General features: G+C 41.8%; 26 non-coding genes across 26 annotated transcripts; 16 read left to right on the forward strand and 10 right to left on the reverse strand.

Annotated features, from left to right (window-relative positions):
- Positions 1 to 62: 62 nt before the first annotated feature.
- On the forward strand, positions 63 to 136 carry TRNAT-AGU (transfer RNA threonine (anticodon AGU)). Its single transcript has one exon. It is a non-coding gene; the product is annotated as a tRNA-Thr (tRNA).
- A 617-nt stretch (positions 137 to 753) lies between these two features.
- Positions 754 to 827, forward strand: TRNAT-UGU (transfer RNA threonine (anticodon UGU)). The gene has a single exon. It is a non-coding gene; the product is annotated as a tRNA-Thr (tRNA).
- Positions 828 to 1,214: 387 nt separating this feature from the next.
- On the reverse strand, positions 1,215 to 1,296 carry TRNAS-GCU (transfer RNA serine (anticodon GCU)). Its single transcript has one exon. It is a non-coding gene; the product is annotated as a tRNA-Ser (tRNA).
- A 228-nt stretch (positions 1,297 to 1,524) lies between these two features.
- TRNAT-AGU (transfer RNA threonine (anticodon AGU)) lies at positions 1,525 to 1,598 on the forward strand. The gene has a single exon. It is a non-coding gene; the product is annotated as a tRNA-Thr (tRNA).
- A 601-nt stretch (positions 1,599 to 2,199) lies between these two features.
- TRNAT-UGU (transfer RNA threonine (anticodon UGU)) lies at positions 2,200 to 2,273 on the forward strand. The gene has a single exon. It is a non-coding gene; the product is annotated as a tRNA-Thr (tRNA).
- A 377-nt stretch (positions 2,274 to 2,650) lies between these two features.
- On the reverse strand, positions 2,651 to 2,732 carry TRNAS-GCU (transfer RNA serine (anticodon GCU)). Its single transcript has one exon. It is a non-coding gene; the product is annotated as a tRNA-Ser (tRNA).
- Positions 2,733 to 2,960: 228 nt separating this feature from the next.
- Positions 2,961 to 3,034, forward strand: TRNAT-AGU (transfer RNA threonine (anticodon AGU)). The gene has a single exon. It is a non-coding gene; the product is annotated as a tRNA-Thr (tRNA).
- A 1,056-nt stretch (positions 3,035 to 4,090) lies between these two features.
- On the reverse strand, positions 4,091 to 4,172 carry TRNAS-GCU (transfer RNA serine (anticodon GCU)). The gene has a single exon. It is a non-coding gene; the product is annotated as a tRNA-Ser (tRNA).
- Positions 4,173 to 4,400: 228 nt separating this feature from the next.
- TRNAT-AGU (transfer RNA threonine (anticodon AGU)) lies at positions 4,401 to 4,474 on the forward strand. Its single transcript has one exon. It is a non-coding gene; the product is annotated as a tRNA-Thr (tRNA).
- Positions 4,475 to 5,529: 1,055 nt separating this feature from the next.
- Positions 5,530 to 5,611, reverse strand: TRNAS-GCU (transfer RNA serine (anticodon GCU)). Its single transcript has one exon. It is a non-coding gene; the product is annotated as a tRNA-Ser (tRNA).
- Positions 5,612 to 5,839: 228 nt separating this feature from the next.
- TRNAT-AGU (transfer RNA threonine (anticodon AGU)) lies at positions 5,840 to 5,913 on the forward strand. The gene has a single exon. It is a non-coding gene; the product is annotated as a tRNA-Thr (tRNA).
- Positions 5,914 to 6,529: 616 nt separating this feature from the next.
- Positions 6,530 to 6,603, forward strand: TRNAT-UGU (transfer RNA threonine (anticodon UGU)). Its single transcript has one exon. It is a non-coding gene; the product is annotated as a tRNA-Thr (tRNA).
- Positions 6,604 to 6,980: 377 nt separating this feature from the next.
- TRNAS-GCU (transfer RNA serine (anticodon GCU)) lies at positions 6,981 to 7,062 on the reverse strand. The gene has a single exon. It is a non-coding gene; the product is annotated as a tRNA-Ser (tRNA).
- Positions 7,063 to 7,298: 236 nt separating this feature from the next.
- On the forward strand, positions 7,299 to 7,372 carry TRNAT-AGU (transfer RNA threonine (anticodon AGU)). Its single transcript has one exon. It is a non-coding gene; the product is annotated as a tRNA-Thr (tRNA).
- Positions 7,373 to 8,429: 1,057 nt separating this feature from the next.
- TRNAS-GCU (transfer RNA serine (anticodon GCU)) lies at positions 8,430 to 8,511 on the reverse strand. The gene has a single exon. It is a non-coding gene; the product is annotated as a tRNA-Ser (tRNA).
- A 228-nt stretch (positions 8,512 to 8,739) lies between these two features.
- Positions 8,740 to 8,813, forward strand: TRNAT-AGU (transfer RNA threonine (anticodon AGU)). The gene has a single exon. It is a non-coding gene; the product is annotated as a tRNA-Thr (tRNA).
- A 616-nt stretch (positions 8,814 to 9,429) lies between these two features.
- Positions 9,430 to 9,503, forward strand: TRNAT-UGU (transfer RNA threonine (anticodon UGU)). The gene has a single exon. It is a non-coding gene; the product is annotated as a tRNA-Thr (tRNA).
- Positions 9,504 to 9,880: 377 nt separating this feature from the next.
- TRNAS-GCU (transfer RNA serine (anticodon GCU)) lies at positions 9,881 to 9,962 on the reverse strand. The gene has a single exon. It is a non-coding gene; the product is annotated as a tRNA-Ser (tRNA).
- Positions 9,963 to 10,198: 236 nt separating this feature from the next.
- Positions 10,199 to 10,272, forward strand: TRNAT-AGU (transfer RNA threonine (anticodon AGU)). The gene has a single exon. It is a non-coding gene; the product is annotated as a tRNA-Thr (tRNA).
- Positions 10,273 to 11,329: 1,057 nt separating this feature from the next.
- Positions 11,330 to 11,411, reverse strand: TRNAS-GCU (transfer RNA serine (anticodon GCU)). The gene has a single exon. It is a non-coding gene; the product is annotated as a tRNA-Ser (tRNA).
- A 228-nt stretch (positions 11,412 to 11,639) lies between these two features.
- TRNAT-AGU (transfer RNA threonine (anticodon AGU)) lies at positions 11,640 to 11,713 on the forward strand. Its single transcript has one exon. It is a non-coding gene; the product is annotated as a tRNA-Thr (tRNA).
- Positions 11,714 to 12,314: 601 nt separating this feature from the next.
- TRNAT-UGU (transfer RNA threonine (anticodon UGU)) lies at positions 12,315 to 12,388 on the forward strand. The gene has a single exon. It is a non-coding gene; the product is annotated as a tRNA-Thr (tRNA).
- Positions 12,389 to 12,765: 377 nt separating this feature from the next.
- Positions 12,766 to 12,847, reverse strand: TRNAS-GCU (transfer RNA serine (anticodon GCU)). Its single transcript has one exon. It is a non-coding gene; the product is annotated as a tRNA-Ser (tRNA).
- Positions 12,848 to 13,075: 228 nt separating this feature from the next.
- TRNAT-AGU (transfer RNA threonine (anticodon AGU)) lies at positions 13,076 to 13,149 on the forward strand. Its single transcript has one exon. It is a non-coding gene; the product is annotated as a tRNA-Thr (tRNA).
- Positions 13,150 to 14,205: 1,056 nt separating this feature from the next.
- Positions 14,206 to 14,287, reverse strand: TRNAS-GCU (transfer RNA serine (anticodon GCU)). The gene has a single exon. It is a non-coding gene; the product is annotated as a tRNA-Ser (tRNA).
- A 228-nt stretch (positions 14,288 to 14,515) lies between these two features.
- TRNAT-AGU (transfer RNA threonine (anticodon AGU)) lies at positions 14,516 to 14,589 on the forward strand. The gene has a single exon. It is a non-coding gene; the product is annotated as a tRNA-Thr (tRNA).
- Positions 14,590 to 15,171: the final 582 nt, after the last annotated feature.

The following is a 15,171-nucleotide window of genomic DNA, read 5'->3' on the forward strand; positions in this document are numbered from 1 at the left end:
TAGAAATTTGAATCATTGCGTAAGAAATTCCCATTTTCTGGCATTTCTGCTGGACTTCATGTGGTGCTGTGGCTTAGTTGTTTAAAGCGCCTGTCTAGTAAACAGGAGATCCTGAGTTCAAATCTCAGCAGTGCCTTTTTTCCCCCTAAATTTTAAGCTTTTCATACCAAAAAGCAGATGTTTTATCCTATCTGACATCAATATTGACCATCCCACAGCCCTAAGACAGTCCGAGCAAAGTCAAAAATATGGATGCTGGCTAAACGTCCAAAAGAAAGAAATGTCCTCATCTACTTTATAGGATAGCATTAAGCACCATGCAAGAGGAATTGGAAAACAAGGCAGGATTTCTAAGGCCTGGTTGATAGGTCACGTAACGCACCCTTCTGGATTGGAAATAGAAAACTCCCATGCCTGCAAAGACAATAAAAAATCTTCAGAGCAAGATACCAAGTTGAAAAAGGCATGCAGAGCACAATGGATTAGCCGTCCATCGACTTAACCCCTCGGCCACCTCGTCTTTAAAAGGCAACCACTCCAGGTGAGACATTCTGACAACATGATCAACAAGTCTTTGGCTGCATTTTCATTGAAGGTCACATATTAAGCACTGGCTGAATGGACCGTAACTCAAAAAATGCAAGCTGCAACTGCTCCGTCAATATACAGCATTTTGTAGACATTTTAATCATTGCATAGCAATTCCCATTTTCTGACTTTCTGACTTTCTGACTTTTTGGCATTGGTTGTCATGGCGCTGTGGCTTAGTTGGTTAAAGCGCCTGTCTTGTAAACAGGAGATCCTGAGTTCGAATCTCAGCAGTGCCTTTCTTTCTTTGCAATTTTGAGCTTTTCATACCAAGAAGTAGACGTTCAATCATATGTGACTTCAAACTTGTCTATCCCACAGTCCTAAGAATGTCCGAGCAAAGTCAAAAATATGTATGCTGGCTGAATGCCCAAAAGAAGGAAATGTCCTCATCTTCTTTATTGGATAGTATTAAGCACCATGCAAGAGAAATGGAAAAACAATGCAGGATTACTAATGCCAGGTTGATAGGTCACATGAGGCACGTTTCTGAATCAAAAATAGATAACTGCCATGGTGGGAGCATCCACTGCATATGCTGACAATAAAGAATCTACAAGGCAAGTTGCAAAGAATCTACTAGGCAAGCTGCAAAGTGGTAAAAAGTAGTAAAAAGTAGAAGAAACCGACGAGGATGGGATTTGAACCCATGCATGCAGAGCACAATGGATTAGCAGTCCATCGCCTTAACCACTCGGCCACCTCATCTAGATAAGTCCCTACCTCCAGTTGATAGATTCTGAGAACAGGGTCAAAAAGTTTTTTGCTGCATTTTTATTGAAGGTCACAGATCAGGCACTGGCTGAGGGGACCGTAACTCCAAGTTGGTGAAAAAATGCAAGCTGCAACCACTCCATCAATGCACAACATTTAGTAGAAATTTGAATCATTGCGTAAGAAATTCCCATTTTCTGGCTTTTCTGCTGGACTTCATGTGGTGCTGTGGCTTAGTTGGTTAAAGCGCCTGTCTAGTAAACAGGAGATCCTGAGTTCAAATCTCAGCAGTGCCTTTTTTCCCCCTAAATTTTAAGCTTTTCATACCAAAAAGCAGATGTTCAATCCTATCTGACATCAATATTGACCATCCCACAGCCCTAAGACAGTCCGAGCAAAGTCAAAAATATGGATGCTGGCTAAACGTCCAAAAGAAAGAAATGTCCTCATCTTCTTTATAGGATAGCATTAAGCACCATGCAAGAGGAATTGGAAAACAAGGCAGGATTTCTAAGGCCTGGTTGATAGGTCACGTAACGCACCCTTCTGGATTGGAAATAGAAAACTCCCATGCCTGCAAAGACAATAAAAAATCTTCAAAGCAAGATACCAAGTTGGAAAAGGCATGCAGAGCACAAAGGATTAGCCGTCCATCGACTTAACCCCTCGGCCACCTCGTCTTTAAAAGGCAACCACTCCAGGTGAGACATTCTGACAACATGATCAACAAGTCTTTGGCTGCATTTTCATTGAAGGTCACATATTAAGCACTGGCTGAATGGACCGTAACTCAAAAAATGCAAGCTGCAACTGCTCCGTCAATATACAGCATTTTGTAGACATTTTAATCATTGCATAGCAATTCCCATTTTCTGACTTTAAGGCAAGGGTTGTCATGGCGCTGTGGCTTAGTTGGTTAAAGCGCCTGTCTTGTAAACAGGAGATCCTGAGTTCGAATCTCAGCAGTGCCTTTCTTTCTTTGCAATTTTGAGCTTTTCATACCAAGAAGTAGACGTTCAATCATATGTGACTTCAAACTTGTCTATCCCACAGTCCTAAGAATGTCCGAGCAAAGTCAAAAATATGTATGCTGGCTGAATGCCCAAAAGAAGGAAATGTCCTCATCTTCTTTATTGGATAGTATTAAGCACCATGCAAGAGAAATGGAAAAACAATGCAGGATTACTAATGCCAGGTTGATAGGTCACATGAGGCACGTTTCTGAATCAAAAATAGAAAACTGCCATGGTGGGAGCATCCACTGCATATGCTGACAATAAAGAATCTACAAGGCAAGTTGCAAAGAATCTACTAGGCAATCTGCAAAGTGGTAAAAAGTAGAAGAAACCGACGAGGATGGGATTTGAACCCATGCATGCAGAGCACAATGGATTAGCAGTCCATCGCCTTAACCACTCGGCCACCTCGTCTACATAAGTCCCTACCTCCAGGTGATAGATTCTGAGAACAGGGTCAAAAAGTTTTTTGCTGCATTTTTATTGAAGGTCACAGATCAGGCACTGGCTGAGGGGACCGTAACTCCAAGTTGGTGAAAAAATGCAAGCTGCAACCACTCCATCAATACACAACATTTAGTAGAAATTTGAATCATTGCGTAAGAATTTCCCATTTTCTGGCTTTTCTGCTGGACTTCACTTGGCGCTGTGGCTTAGGTGGTTAAAGCGCCTGTCTAGTAAACAGGAGATCCTGAGTTCAAATCTCAGCAGTGCCTTTTTTTCCCCTAAATTTTAAGCTTTTCATACCAAAAAGCAGATGTTCAATCCTATCTGACATCAATATTGTCCATCCCACAGCCCTAAGACAGTCCGAGCAAAGTCAAAAATATGGATGCTGGCTAAATGCCCAAAAGAAAGAAATGTCCTCATCTTCTTTATAGGATAGCATTAAGCACCATGCAAGAGGAATTGGAAAACAAGGCAGGATTTCTAAGGCCTGGTTGATAGGTCACGTAACGCACCCTTCTGGATTGGAAATAGAAAACTCCCATGCCTGCAAAGACAATAAAAAATCTACAAAGCAAGATACCAAGTTGGAAAAGGCATGCAGAGCACAATGGATTAGCCGTCCATCGACTTAACCCCTCGGCCACCTCGTCTTTAAAAGGCAACCACTCCAGGTGAGACATTCTGACAACATGATCAACAAGTCTTTGGCTGCATTTTCATTGAAGGTCACATATTAAGCACTGGCTGAATGGACCGTAACTCAAAAAATGCAAGCTGCAACTGCTCCGTCAATATACAGCATTTTGTAGACATTTTAATCATTGCATAGCAATTCCCATTTTCTGACTTTCTGACTTTTTGGCTTTTTGGCATTGGTTGTCATGGCGCTGTGGCTTAGTTGGTCTTGTAAACAGGAGATCCTGAGTTCGAATCTCAGCAGTGCCTTTCTTTCTTTGCAATTTTGAGCTTTTCATACCAAGAAGTAGACGTTCAATCATATGTGACTTCAAACTTGTCTATTCCACAGTCCTAAGAATGTCCGAGAAAAGTAAAAAATATGTATGCTGGCTGAATGCCCAAAAGAAGGAAATGTCCTCATCTTCTTTATTGGATAGTATTAAGCACCATGCAAGAGAAATGGAAAAACAATGCAGGATTACTAATGCCAGGTTGATAGGTCACATGAGGCACGTTTCTGAATCAAAAATAGAAAACTGCCATGGTGGCAGCATCCACTGCATATGCTGACAATAAAGAATCTACAAGGCAAGTTGCAAAGAATCTACTAGGCAATCTGCAAAGTGGTAAAAGGTAGAAGGAACCGACAAGGATGGGATTTGAACCCAAGCATGCAGAGCACAATGGATTAGCAGTCCATCACCTTAACCACTCGGCCACCTCGTCTACATAAGTCCCTTCCTCCAGGTGATAGATTCTGAGAACAGGGTCAAAAAGTTTTTTGCTGCATTTTTATTGAAGGTCACAGATCAGGCACTAGCTGAGGGGACCGTAACTCCAAGTTGGTGAAAAAATGCAAGCTGCAACCACTCCATCAATGCACAACATTTAGTAGAAATTTGAATCATTGCGTAGGAAATTCCCATTTTCTGGCTTTTCTGCTGAACTTCACTTGGCGCGGTGGCTTAGGTGGTTAAAGCGCCTGTCTAGTAAACAGGAGATTCTGAGTTCAAATCTCAGCAGTGCCTTTTTTCACCAAAATTTTAAGCTTTTCATACCAAAAAGCAGATGTTCAATCCTATCTGACATCAATATTGTCCATCCCACAGCCCTAAGACAGTCCGAGCAAAGTCAAAAATATGGATGCTGGCTAAACGCCCAAAAGAAAGAAATGTCCTCATCTTCTTTATAGGATAGCATTAAGCACCATGCAAGAGGAATTGGAAAACAAGGCAGGATTTCTAAGGCCTGGTTGATAGGTCACGTAACGCACCCTTCTAGATTGGAAATAGAAAACTCCCATGCCTGCAAAGACAATAAAAAATCTACAAAGCAAGATACCAAGTTGGAAAAGGCATGCAGAGCACAATGGATTAGCCGTCCATCGACTTAACCCCTCGACCACCTCGTCTTTAAAAGGCAACCACTCCAGGTGAGACATTCTGACAACATGATCAACAAGTCTTTGGCTGCATTTTCATTGAAGGTCACATATTAAGCACTGGCTGAATGGACCGTAACTCAAAAAATGCAAGCTGCAACTGCTCCGTCAATATACAGCATTTTGTAGACATTTTAATCATTGCATAGCAATTCCCATTTTCTGACTTTCTGACTTTTTGGCTTTTTGGCATTGGTTGTCATGGCGCTGTGGCTTAGTTGGTCTTGTAAACAGGAGATCCTGAGTTCGAATCTCAGCAGTGCCTTTCTTTCTTTGCAATTTTGAGCTTTTCATACCAAGAAGTAGACGTTCAATCATATGTGACTTCAAACTTGTCTATCCCACAGTCCTAAGAATGTCCGAGCAAAGTCAAAAATATGTATGCTGGCTGAATGCCCAAAAGAAGGAAATGTCCTCATCTTCTTTATTGGATAGTATTAAGCACCATGCAAGAGAAATGGAAAAACAATGCAGGATTACTAATGCCAGGTTGATAGGTCAAATGAGGCACGTTTCTGAATCAAAAATAGAAAACTGCCATGGTGGCAGCATCCACTGCATATGCTGACAATAAAGTATCTACAAGGCAAGTTGCAAAGAATCTACTAGGCAAGCTGCAAAGTGGTAAAAGGTAGAAGAAACCGACAAGGATGGGATTTGAACCCATGCATGCAGAGCACAATGGATTAGCAGTTCATCGCCTTAACCACTCGGCCACCTCGTCTACATAAGTCCCTACCTCCAGGTGATAGATTCTGAGAACAGGGTCAAAAAGTTTTTTGCTGCATTTTTATTGAAGGTCACAGATCAGGCACTAGCTGAGGGGACCGTAACTCCAAGTTGGTGAAAAAATGCAAGCTGCAACCACTCCATCAATGCACAACATTTAGTAGAAATTTGAATCATTGCGTAAGAAATTCCCATTTTCTGGCTTTTCTGCTGGACTTCACTTGGCGCTGTGGCTTAGGTGGTTAAAGCGCCTGTCTAGTAAACAGGAGATCCTGAGTTCAAATCTCAGCAGTGCCTTTTTTCCCCCTAAATTTTAAGCTTTTCATACCAAAAAGCAGATGTTCAATCCTATCTGACATCAATATTGTCCATCCCACAGCCCTAAGACAGTCCGAGCAAAGTCAAAAATATGGATGCTGGCTAAACGCCAAAAGAAAGAAATGTCCTCATCTTCTTTATAGGATAGCATTAAGCACCATGCAAGAGGAATTGGAAAACAAGGCAGGATTTCTAAGGCCTGGTTGATAGGTCACGTAACGCACCCTTCTGGATTGGAAATAGAAAACTCCCATGCCTGCAAAGACAATAAAAAATCTACAAAGCAAGATACCAAGTTGGAAAAGACATGCAGAGCACAATGGATTAGCCGTCCATCGACTTAACCCCTCGGCCACCTCGTCTTTAAAAGGCAACCTCTCCAGGTGAGACATTCTGACAACATGATCAACAAGTCTTTGGCTGCATTTTCATTGAAGGTCACATATTGAGCACTGGCTGAATGGACCGTAACTCAAAAAATGCAAGCTGCAACTGCTCCGTCAATATACAGCATTTTGTAGACATTTTAATCATTGCATAGCAATTCCCATTTTCTGACTTTCTGACTTTCTGAGTTTTTGGCATTGGTTGTCATGGCGCTGTGGCTTAGTTGGTTAAAGCGCCTGTCTTGTAAACAGGAGATCCTGAGTTTGAATCTCAGCAGTGCCTTTCTTTCTTTGCAATTTTGAGCTTTTCATACCAAGAAGTAGACGTTCAATCATATGTGACTTCAAACTTGTCTATCCCACAGTCCTAAGAATGTCCGAGCAAAGTCAAAAATATGTATGCTGGCTGAATGCCCAAAAGAAGGAAATGTCCTCATCTTCTTTATTGGATAGTATTAAGCACCATGCAAGAGAAATGGAAAAACAATGCAGGATTACTAATGCCAGGTTGATAGGTCACATGAGGCACGTTTCTGAATCAAAAATAGAAAACTGCCATGGTGGGAGCATCCACTGCATATGCTGACAATAAAGAATCTACAAGGCAAGTTGCAAAGAATCTACTAGGCAATCTGCAAAGTGGTAAAAGGTAGAAGGATCCGACGAGGATGGGATTTGAACCCATGCATGCAGAGCACAATGGATTAGCAGTCCATCGCCTTAACCACTCGGCCACCTCGTCTACATAAGTCCCTACCTCCAGGTGATAGATTCTGAGAACAGGGTCAAAAAGTTTTTTGCTGCATTTTTATTGAAGGTCACAGATCAGGCACTGGCTGAGGGGACCGTAACTCCAAGTTGGTGAAAAATGCACACTCCATCAATGCACAACACTCCATCAATGCACAACATTTAGTAGAAATTTGAATAATTGCGTAAGAAATTCCCATTTTCTGGCTTTTCTGCTGGACTTCACTTGGCGCTGTGGCTTAGGTGGTTAAAGCGCCTGTCTAGTAAACAGGAGATCCTGAGTTCAAATCTCAGCAGTGCCTTTTTTTTCCCCTAAATTTTAAGCTTTTCATACCAAAAAGCAGACGTTCAATCCTATCTGAAATCAATATTGTCCATCCCACAGCCCTAAGACAGTCCGAGCAAAGTCAAAAATATGGATGCTGGCTAAACGCCCAAAAGAAAGAAATGTCCTCATCTTCTTTATAGGATAGCATTAAGCACCATGCAAGAGGAATTGGAAAACAAGGCAGGATTTCTAAGGCCTGGTTGATAGGTCACGTAACGCACCCTTCTGGATTGGAAATAGAAAACTCCCATGCCTGCAAAGACAATAAAAAATCTACAAAGCAAGATACCAAGTTGAAAAAGGCATGCAGAGCACAATGGATTAGCCGTCCATCGACTTAACCCCTCGGCCACCTCGTCTTTAAAAGGCAACCACTCCAGGTGAGACATTCTGACAACATGATCAACAAGTCTTTGGCTGCATTTTCATTGAAGGTCACATATTAAGCACTGGCTGAATGGACCGTAACTAAAAAAATGCAAGCTGCAACTGCTCCGTCAATATACAGCATTTTGTAGACATTTTAATCATTGCATAGCAATTCCCATTTTCTGACTTTCTGACTTTTTGGCTTTTTGGCATTGGTTGTCATGGCGCTGTGGCTTAGTTGGTCTTGTAAACAGGAGATCCTGAGTTCGAATTTTAGCAGTGCCTTTCTTTCTTTGCAATTTTGAGCTTTTCATACCAAGAAGTAGACGTTCAATCATATGTGACTTCAAACTTGTCTATCCCACAGTCCTAAGAATGTCCGAGCAAAGTCAAAAATATGTATGCTGGCTGAATGCCCAAAAGAAGGAAATGTCCTCATCTTCTTTATTGGATAGTATTAAGCACCATGCAAGAGAAATGGAAAAACAATGCAGGATTACTAATGCCAGGTTGATAGGTCACATGAGGCACGTTTCTGAATCAAAAATAGAAAACTGCCATGGTGGGAGCATCCACTGCATATGCTGACAATAAAGAATCTACAAGGTAAGTTGCAAAGAATCTACTAGGCAAGCTGCAAAGTGGTAAAAAGTAGAAGAAACCGACGAAGATGGGATTTGAACCCATGCATGCAGAGCACAATGGATTAGCAGTCCATCGCCTTAACCGCTCGGCCACCTCGTCTACATAAGTCTCTACCTCCAGATGATAGATTCTGAGAACAGGGTCAAAAAGTTTTTTGCTGCATTTTTATTGAAGGTCACAGATCAGGCACTGGCTGAGGGGACCGTAACTCCAAGTTGGTGAAAAAATGCAAGCTGCAACCACTCCATCAATGCACAACATTTAGTAGAAATTTGAATCATTGCGTAAGAAATTCCCATTTTCTGGCTTTTCTGCTGGACTTCACTTGGCGCTGTGGCTTAGGTGGTTAAAGCGCCTGTCTAGTAAACAGGAGATCCTGAGTTCAAATCTCAGCAGTGCCTTTTTTCCCCCTAAATTTTAAGCTTTTCATACCAAAAAGCAGATGTTCAATCCTATCTGACATCAATATTGTCCATCCCACAGCCCTAAGACAGTCCGAGCAAAGTCAAAAATATGGATGCTGGCTAAACGCCAAAAGAAAGAAATGTCCTCATCTTCTTTATAGGATAGCATTAAGCACCATGCAAGAGGAATTGGAAAACAAGGCAGGATTTCTAAGGCCTGGTTGATAGGTCACGTAACGCACCCTTCTGGATTGGAAATAGAAAACTCCCATGCCTGCAAAGACAATAAAAAATCTACAAAGCAAGATACCAAGTTGGAAAAGACATGCAGAGCACAATGGATTAGCCGTCCATCGACTTAACCCCTCGGCCACCTCGTCTTTAAAAGGCAACCTCTCCAGGTGAGACATTCTGACAACATGATCAACAAGTCTTTGGCTGCATTTTCATTGAAGGTCACATATTGAGCACTGGCTGAATGGACCGTAACTCAAAAAATGCAAGCTGCAACTGCTCCGTCAATATACAGCATTTTGTAGACATTTTAATCATTGCATAGCAATTCCCATTTTCTGACTTTCTGACTTTCTGAGTTTTTGGCATTGGTTGTCATGGCGCTGTGGCTTAGTTGGTTAAAGCGCCTGTCTTGTAAACAGGAGATCCTGAGTTTGAATCTCAGCAGTGCCTTTCTTTCTTTGCAATTTTGAGCTTTTCATACCAAGAAGTAGACGTTCAATCATATGTGACTTCAAACTTGTCTATCCCACAGTCCTAAGAATGTCCGAGCAAAGTCAAAAATATGTATGCTGGCTGAATGCCCAAAAGAAGGAAATGTCCTCATCTTCTTTATTGGATAGTATTAAGCACCATGCAAGAGAAATGGAAAAACAATGCAGGATTACTAATGCCAGGTTGATAGGTCACATGAGGCACGTTTCTGAATCAAAAATAGAAAACTGCCATGGTGGGAGCATCCACTGCATATGCTGACAATAAAGAATCTACAAGGCAAGTTGCAAAGAATCTACTAGGCAATCTGCAAAGTGGTAAAAGGTAGAAGGATCCGACGAGGATGGGATTTGAACCCATGCATGCAGAGCACAATGGATTAGCAGTCCATCGCCTTAACCACTCGGCCACCTCGTCTACATAAGTCCCTACCTCCAGGTGATAGATTCTGAGAACAGGGTCAAAAAGTTTTTTGCTGCATTTTTATTGAAGGTCACAGATCAGGCACTGGCTGAGGGGACCGTAACTCCAAGTTGGTGAAAAATGCACACTCCATCAATGCACAACACTCCATCAATGCACAACATTTAGTAGAAATTTGAATAATTGCGTAAGAAATTCCCATTTTCTGGCTTTTCTGCTGGACTTCACTTGGCGCTGTGGCTTAGGTGGTTAAAGCGCCTGTCTAGTAAACAGGAGATCCTGAGTTCAAATCTCAGCAGTGCCTTTTTTTTCCCCTAAATTTTAAGCTTTTCATACCAAAAAGCAGACGTTCAATCCTATCTGAAATCAATATTGTCCATCCCACAGCCCTAAGACAGTCCGAGCAAAGTCAAAAATATGGATGCTGGCTAAACGCCCAAAAGAAAGAAATGTCCTCATCTTCTTTATAGGATAGCATTAAGCACCATGCAAGAGGAATTGGAAAACAAGGCAGGATTTCTAAGGCCTGGTTGATAGGTCACGTAACGCACCCTTCTGGATTGGAAATAGAAAACTCCCATGCCTGCAAAGACAATAAAAAATCTACAAAGCAAGATACCAAGTTGAAAAAGGCATGCAGAGCACAATGGATTAGCCGTCCATCGACTTAACCCCTCGGCCACCTCGTCTTTAAAAGGCAACCACTCCAGGTGAGACATTCTGACAACATGATCAACAAGTCTTTGGCTGCATTTTCATTGAAGGTCACATATTAAGCACTGGCTGAATGGACCGTAACTAAAAAAATGCAAGCTGCAACTGCTCCGTCAATATACAGCATTTTGTAGACATTTTAATCATTGCATAGCAATTCCCATTTTCTGACTTTCTGACTTTTTGGCTTTTTGGCATTGGTTGTCATGGCGCTGTGGCTTAGTTGGTCTTGTAAACAGGAGATCCTGAGTTCGAATTTTAGCAGTGCCTTTCTTTCTTTGCAATTTTGAGCTTTTCATACCAAGAAGTAGACGTTCAATCATATGTGACTTCAAACTTGTCTATCCCACAGTCCTAAGAATGTCCGAGCAAAGTCAAAAATATGTATGCTGGCTGAATGCCCAAAAGAAGGAAATGTCCTCATCTTCTTTATTGGATAGTATTAAGCACCATGCAAGAGAAATGGAAAAACAATGCAGGATTACTAATGCCAGGTTGATAGGTCACATGAGGCACGTTTCTGAATCAAAAATAGAAAACTGCCATGGTGGGAGCATCCACTGCATGTGCTGACAATAAAGAATCTACAAGGTAAGTTGCAAAGAATCTACTAGGCAAGCTGCAAAGTGGTAAAAAGTAGAAGAAACCGACGAAGATGGGATTTGAACCCATGCATGCAGAGCACAATGGATTAGCAGTCCATCGCCTTAACCGCTCGGCCACCTCGTCTACATAAGTCCCTACCTCCAGATGATAGATTCTGAGAACAGGGTCAAAAAGTTTTTTGCTGCATTTTTATTGAAGGTCACAGATCAGGCACTGGCTGAGGGGACCGTAACTCCAAGTTGGTGAAAAAATGCAAGCTGCAACCACTCCATCAATGCACAACATTTAGTAGAAATTTGAATCATTGCGTAAGAAATTCCCATTTTCTGGCTTTTCTGCTGGACTTCATGTGGTGCTGTGGCTTAGTTGGTTAAAGCGCCTGTCTAGTAAACAGGAGATCCTGAGTTCAAATCTCAGCAGTGCCTTTTTTCCCACTAAATTTTAAGCTTTTCATACCAAAAAGCAGATGTTCAATCCTATCTGACATCAATATTGACCATCCCACAGCCCTAAGACAGTCCGAGCAAAGTCAAAAATATGGATGCTGGCTAAACATCCAAAAGAAAGAAATGTCCTCATCTTCTTTATAGGATAGCATTAAGCACCATGCAAGAGGAATTGGAAAACAAGGCAGGATTTCTAAGGCCTGGTTGATAGGTCACGTAACGCACCCTTCTGGATTGGAAATAGAAAACTCCCATGCCTGCAAAGACAATAAAAAATCTTCAAAGCAAGATACCAAGTTGGAAAAGGCATGCAGAGCACAATGGATTAGCCATCCATCGACTTAACCCCTCGGCCACCTCGTCTTTAAAAGGCAACCACTCCAGGTGAGACATTCTGACAACATGATCAACAAGTCTTTGGCTGCATTTTCATTGAAGGTCACATATTAAGCACTGGCTGAATGGACCGTAACTCAAAAAATGCAAGCTGCAACTGCTCCGTCAATATACAGCATTTTGTATACATTTTAATCATTGCATAGCAATTCCCATTTTCTGACTTTAAGGCAAGGGTTGTCATGGCGCTGTGGCTTAGTTGGTTAAAGCGCCTGTCTTGTAAACAGGAGATCCTGAGTTCGAATCTCAGCAGTGCCTTTCTTTCTTTGCAATTTTGAGCTTTTCATACCAAGAAGTAGACGTTCAATCATATGTGACTTCAAACTTGTCTATCCCACAGTCCTAAGAATGTCCGAGCAAAGTCAAAAATATGTATGCTGGCTGAATGCCCAAAAGAAGGAAATGTCCTCATCTTCTTTATTGGATAGTATTAAGCACCATGCAAGAGAAATGGAAAAACAATGCAGGATTACTAATGCCAGGTTGATAGGTCACATGAGGCACGTTTCTGAATCAAAAATAGAAAACTGCCATGGTGGGAGCATCCACTGCATATGCTGACAATAAAGAATCTACAAGGCAAGTTGCAAAGAATCTACTAGGCAATCTGCAAAGTGGTAAAAAGTAGAAGAAACCGACGAGGATGGGATTTGAACCCATGCATGCAGAGCACAATGGATTAGCAGTCCATCGCCTTAACCACTCGGCCACCTCGTCTACATAAGTCCCTACCTCCAGGTGATAGATTCTGAGAACAGGGTCAAAAAGTTTTTTGCTGCATTTTTATTGAAGGTCACAGATCAGGCACTGGCTGAGGGGACCGTAACTCCAAGTTGGTGAAAAAATGCAAGCTGCAACCACTCCATCAATACACAACATTTAGTAGAAATTTGAATCATTGCGTAAGAAATTCCCATTTTCTGGCTTTTCTGCTGGACTTCACTTGGCGCTGTGGCTTAGGTGGTTAAAGCGCCTGTCTAGTAAACAGGAGATCCTGAGTTCAAATCTCAGCAGTGCCTTTTTTCCCACTAAATTTTAAGCTTTTCATACCAAAAAGCAGATGTTCAATCCTATCTGACATCAATATTGACCATCCCACAGCCCTAAGACAGTCCGAGCAAAGTCAAAAATATGGATGCTGGCTAAACATCCAAAAGAAAGAAATGTCCTCATCTTCTTTATAGGATAGCATTAAGCACCATGCAAGAGGAATTGGAAAACAAGGCAGGATTTCTAAGGCCTGGTTGATAGGTCACGTAACGCACCCTTCTAGATTGGAAATAGAAAACTCAGATGCCTGCAAAGACAATAAAAAATCTACAAAGCAAGATACCAAGTTGGAAAAGGCATGCAGAGCACAATGGATTAGCCGTCCATCGACTTAACCCCTCGGCCACCTCGTCTTTAAAAGGCAACCACTCCAGGTGAGACATTCTGACAACATGATCAACAAGTCTTTGGCTGCATTTTCATTGAAGGTCACATATTAAGCACTGGCTGAATGGACCGTAACTAAAAAAATGCAAGCTGCAACTGCTCCGTCAATATACAGCATTTTGTAGACATTTTAATCATTGCATAGCAATTCCCATTTTCTGACTTTCTGACTTTTTGGCTTTTTGGCATTGGTTGTCATGGCGCTGTGGCTTAGTTGGTCTTGTAAACAGGAGATCCTGAGTTCGAATCTCAGCAGTGCCTTTCTTTCTTTGCAATTTTGAGCTTTTCATACCAAGAAGTAGACGTTCAATCATATGTAACTTCAAACTTGTCTATCCCACAGTCCTAAGAATGTCCGAGCAAAGTCAAAAATATGTATGCTGGCTGAATGCCCAAAAGAAGGAAATGTCCTCATCTTCTTTATTGGATAGTATTAAGCACCATGCAAGAGAAATGGAAAAACAATGCAGGATTACTAATGCCAGGTTGATAGGTCACATGAGGCACGTTTCTGAATCAAAAATAGAAAACTGCCATGGTGGGAGCATCCACTGCATATGCTGACAATAAAGAATCTACAAGGCAAGTTGCAAAGAATCTACTAGGCAATCTGCAAAGTGGTAAAAGGTAGAAGGATCCGACGAGGATGGGATTTGAACCCATGCATGCAGAGCACAATGGATTAGCAGTCCATCGCCTTAACCACTCGGCCACCTCGTCTACATAAGTCCCTACCTCCAGGTGATAGATTCTGAGAACAGGGTCCAAAAGTTTTTTGCTGCATTTTTATTGAAGGTCACAGATCAGGCACTAGCTGAGGGGACCGTAACTCCAAGTTGGTGAAAAAATGCAAGCTGCAACAAATCCATCAATGCACAACATTTAGTAGAAATTTGAATCATTGCGTAAGAAATTCCCATTTTCTGGCTTTTCTGCTGGACTTCACTTGGCGCTGTGGCTTAGGTGGTTAAAGCGCCTGTCTAGTAAACAGGAGATCCTGAGTTCAAATCTCAGCAGTGCCTTTTTTCCCCCTAAATTTTAAGCTTTTCATACCAAAAAGCAGATGTTCAATCCTATCTGACATCAATATTGTCCATCCCACAGCCCTAAGACAGTCCGAGCAAAGTCAAAAATATGGATGCTGGCTAAACGTCCAAAAGAAAGAAATGTCCTCATCTTCTTTATAGGATAGCATTAAGCACCATGCAAGAGGAATTGGAAAACAAGGCAGGATTTCTAGGGCCTGGTTGATAGGTCACGTAACGCACCCTTCTGGATTGGAAATAGAAAACTCCCATGCCTGCAAAGACAATAAAAAATCTTCAAAGCAAGATACCAAGTTGGAAAAGGCATGCAGAGCACAATGGATTAGCCGTCCATCGACTTAACCCCTCGGCCACCTCGTCTTTAAAAGGCTACCACTCCAGGTGAGACATTCTGACAACATGATCAACAAGTCTTTGGCTGCATTTTCATTGAAGGTCACATATTAAGCACTGGCTGAATGGACCGTAACTCAAAAAATGCAAGCTGCAACTGCTCCGTCAATATACAGCATTTTGTAGACATTTTAATCATTGCATAGCAATTCCCATTTTCTGACT

Source organism: Hyla sarda, chromosome 6 (assembly GCF_029499605.1).
Source record: "Hyla sarda isolate aHylSar1 chromosome 6, aHylSar1.hap1, whole genome shotgun sequence".
Classification (NCBI taxonomy): domain Eukaryota; kingdom Metazoa; phylum Chordata; class Amphibia; order Anura; family Hylidae; genus Hyla; species Hyla sarda.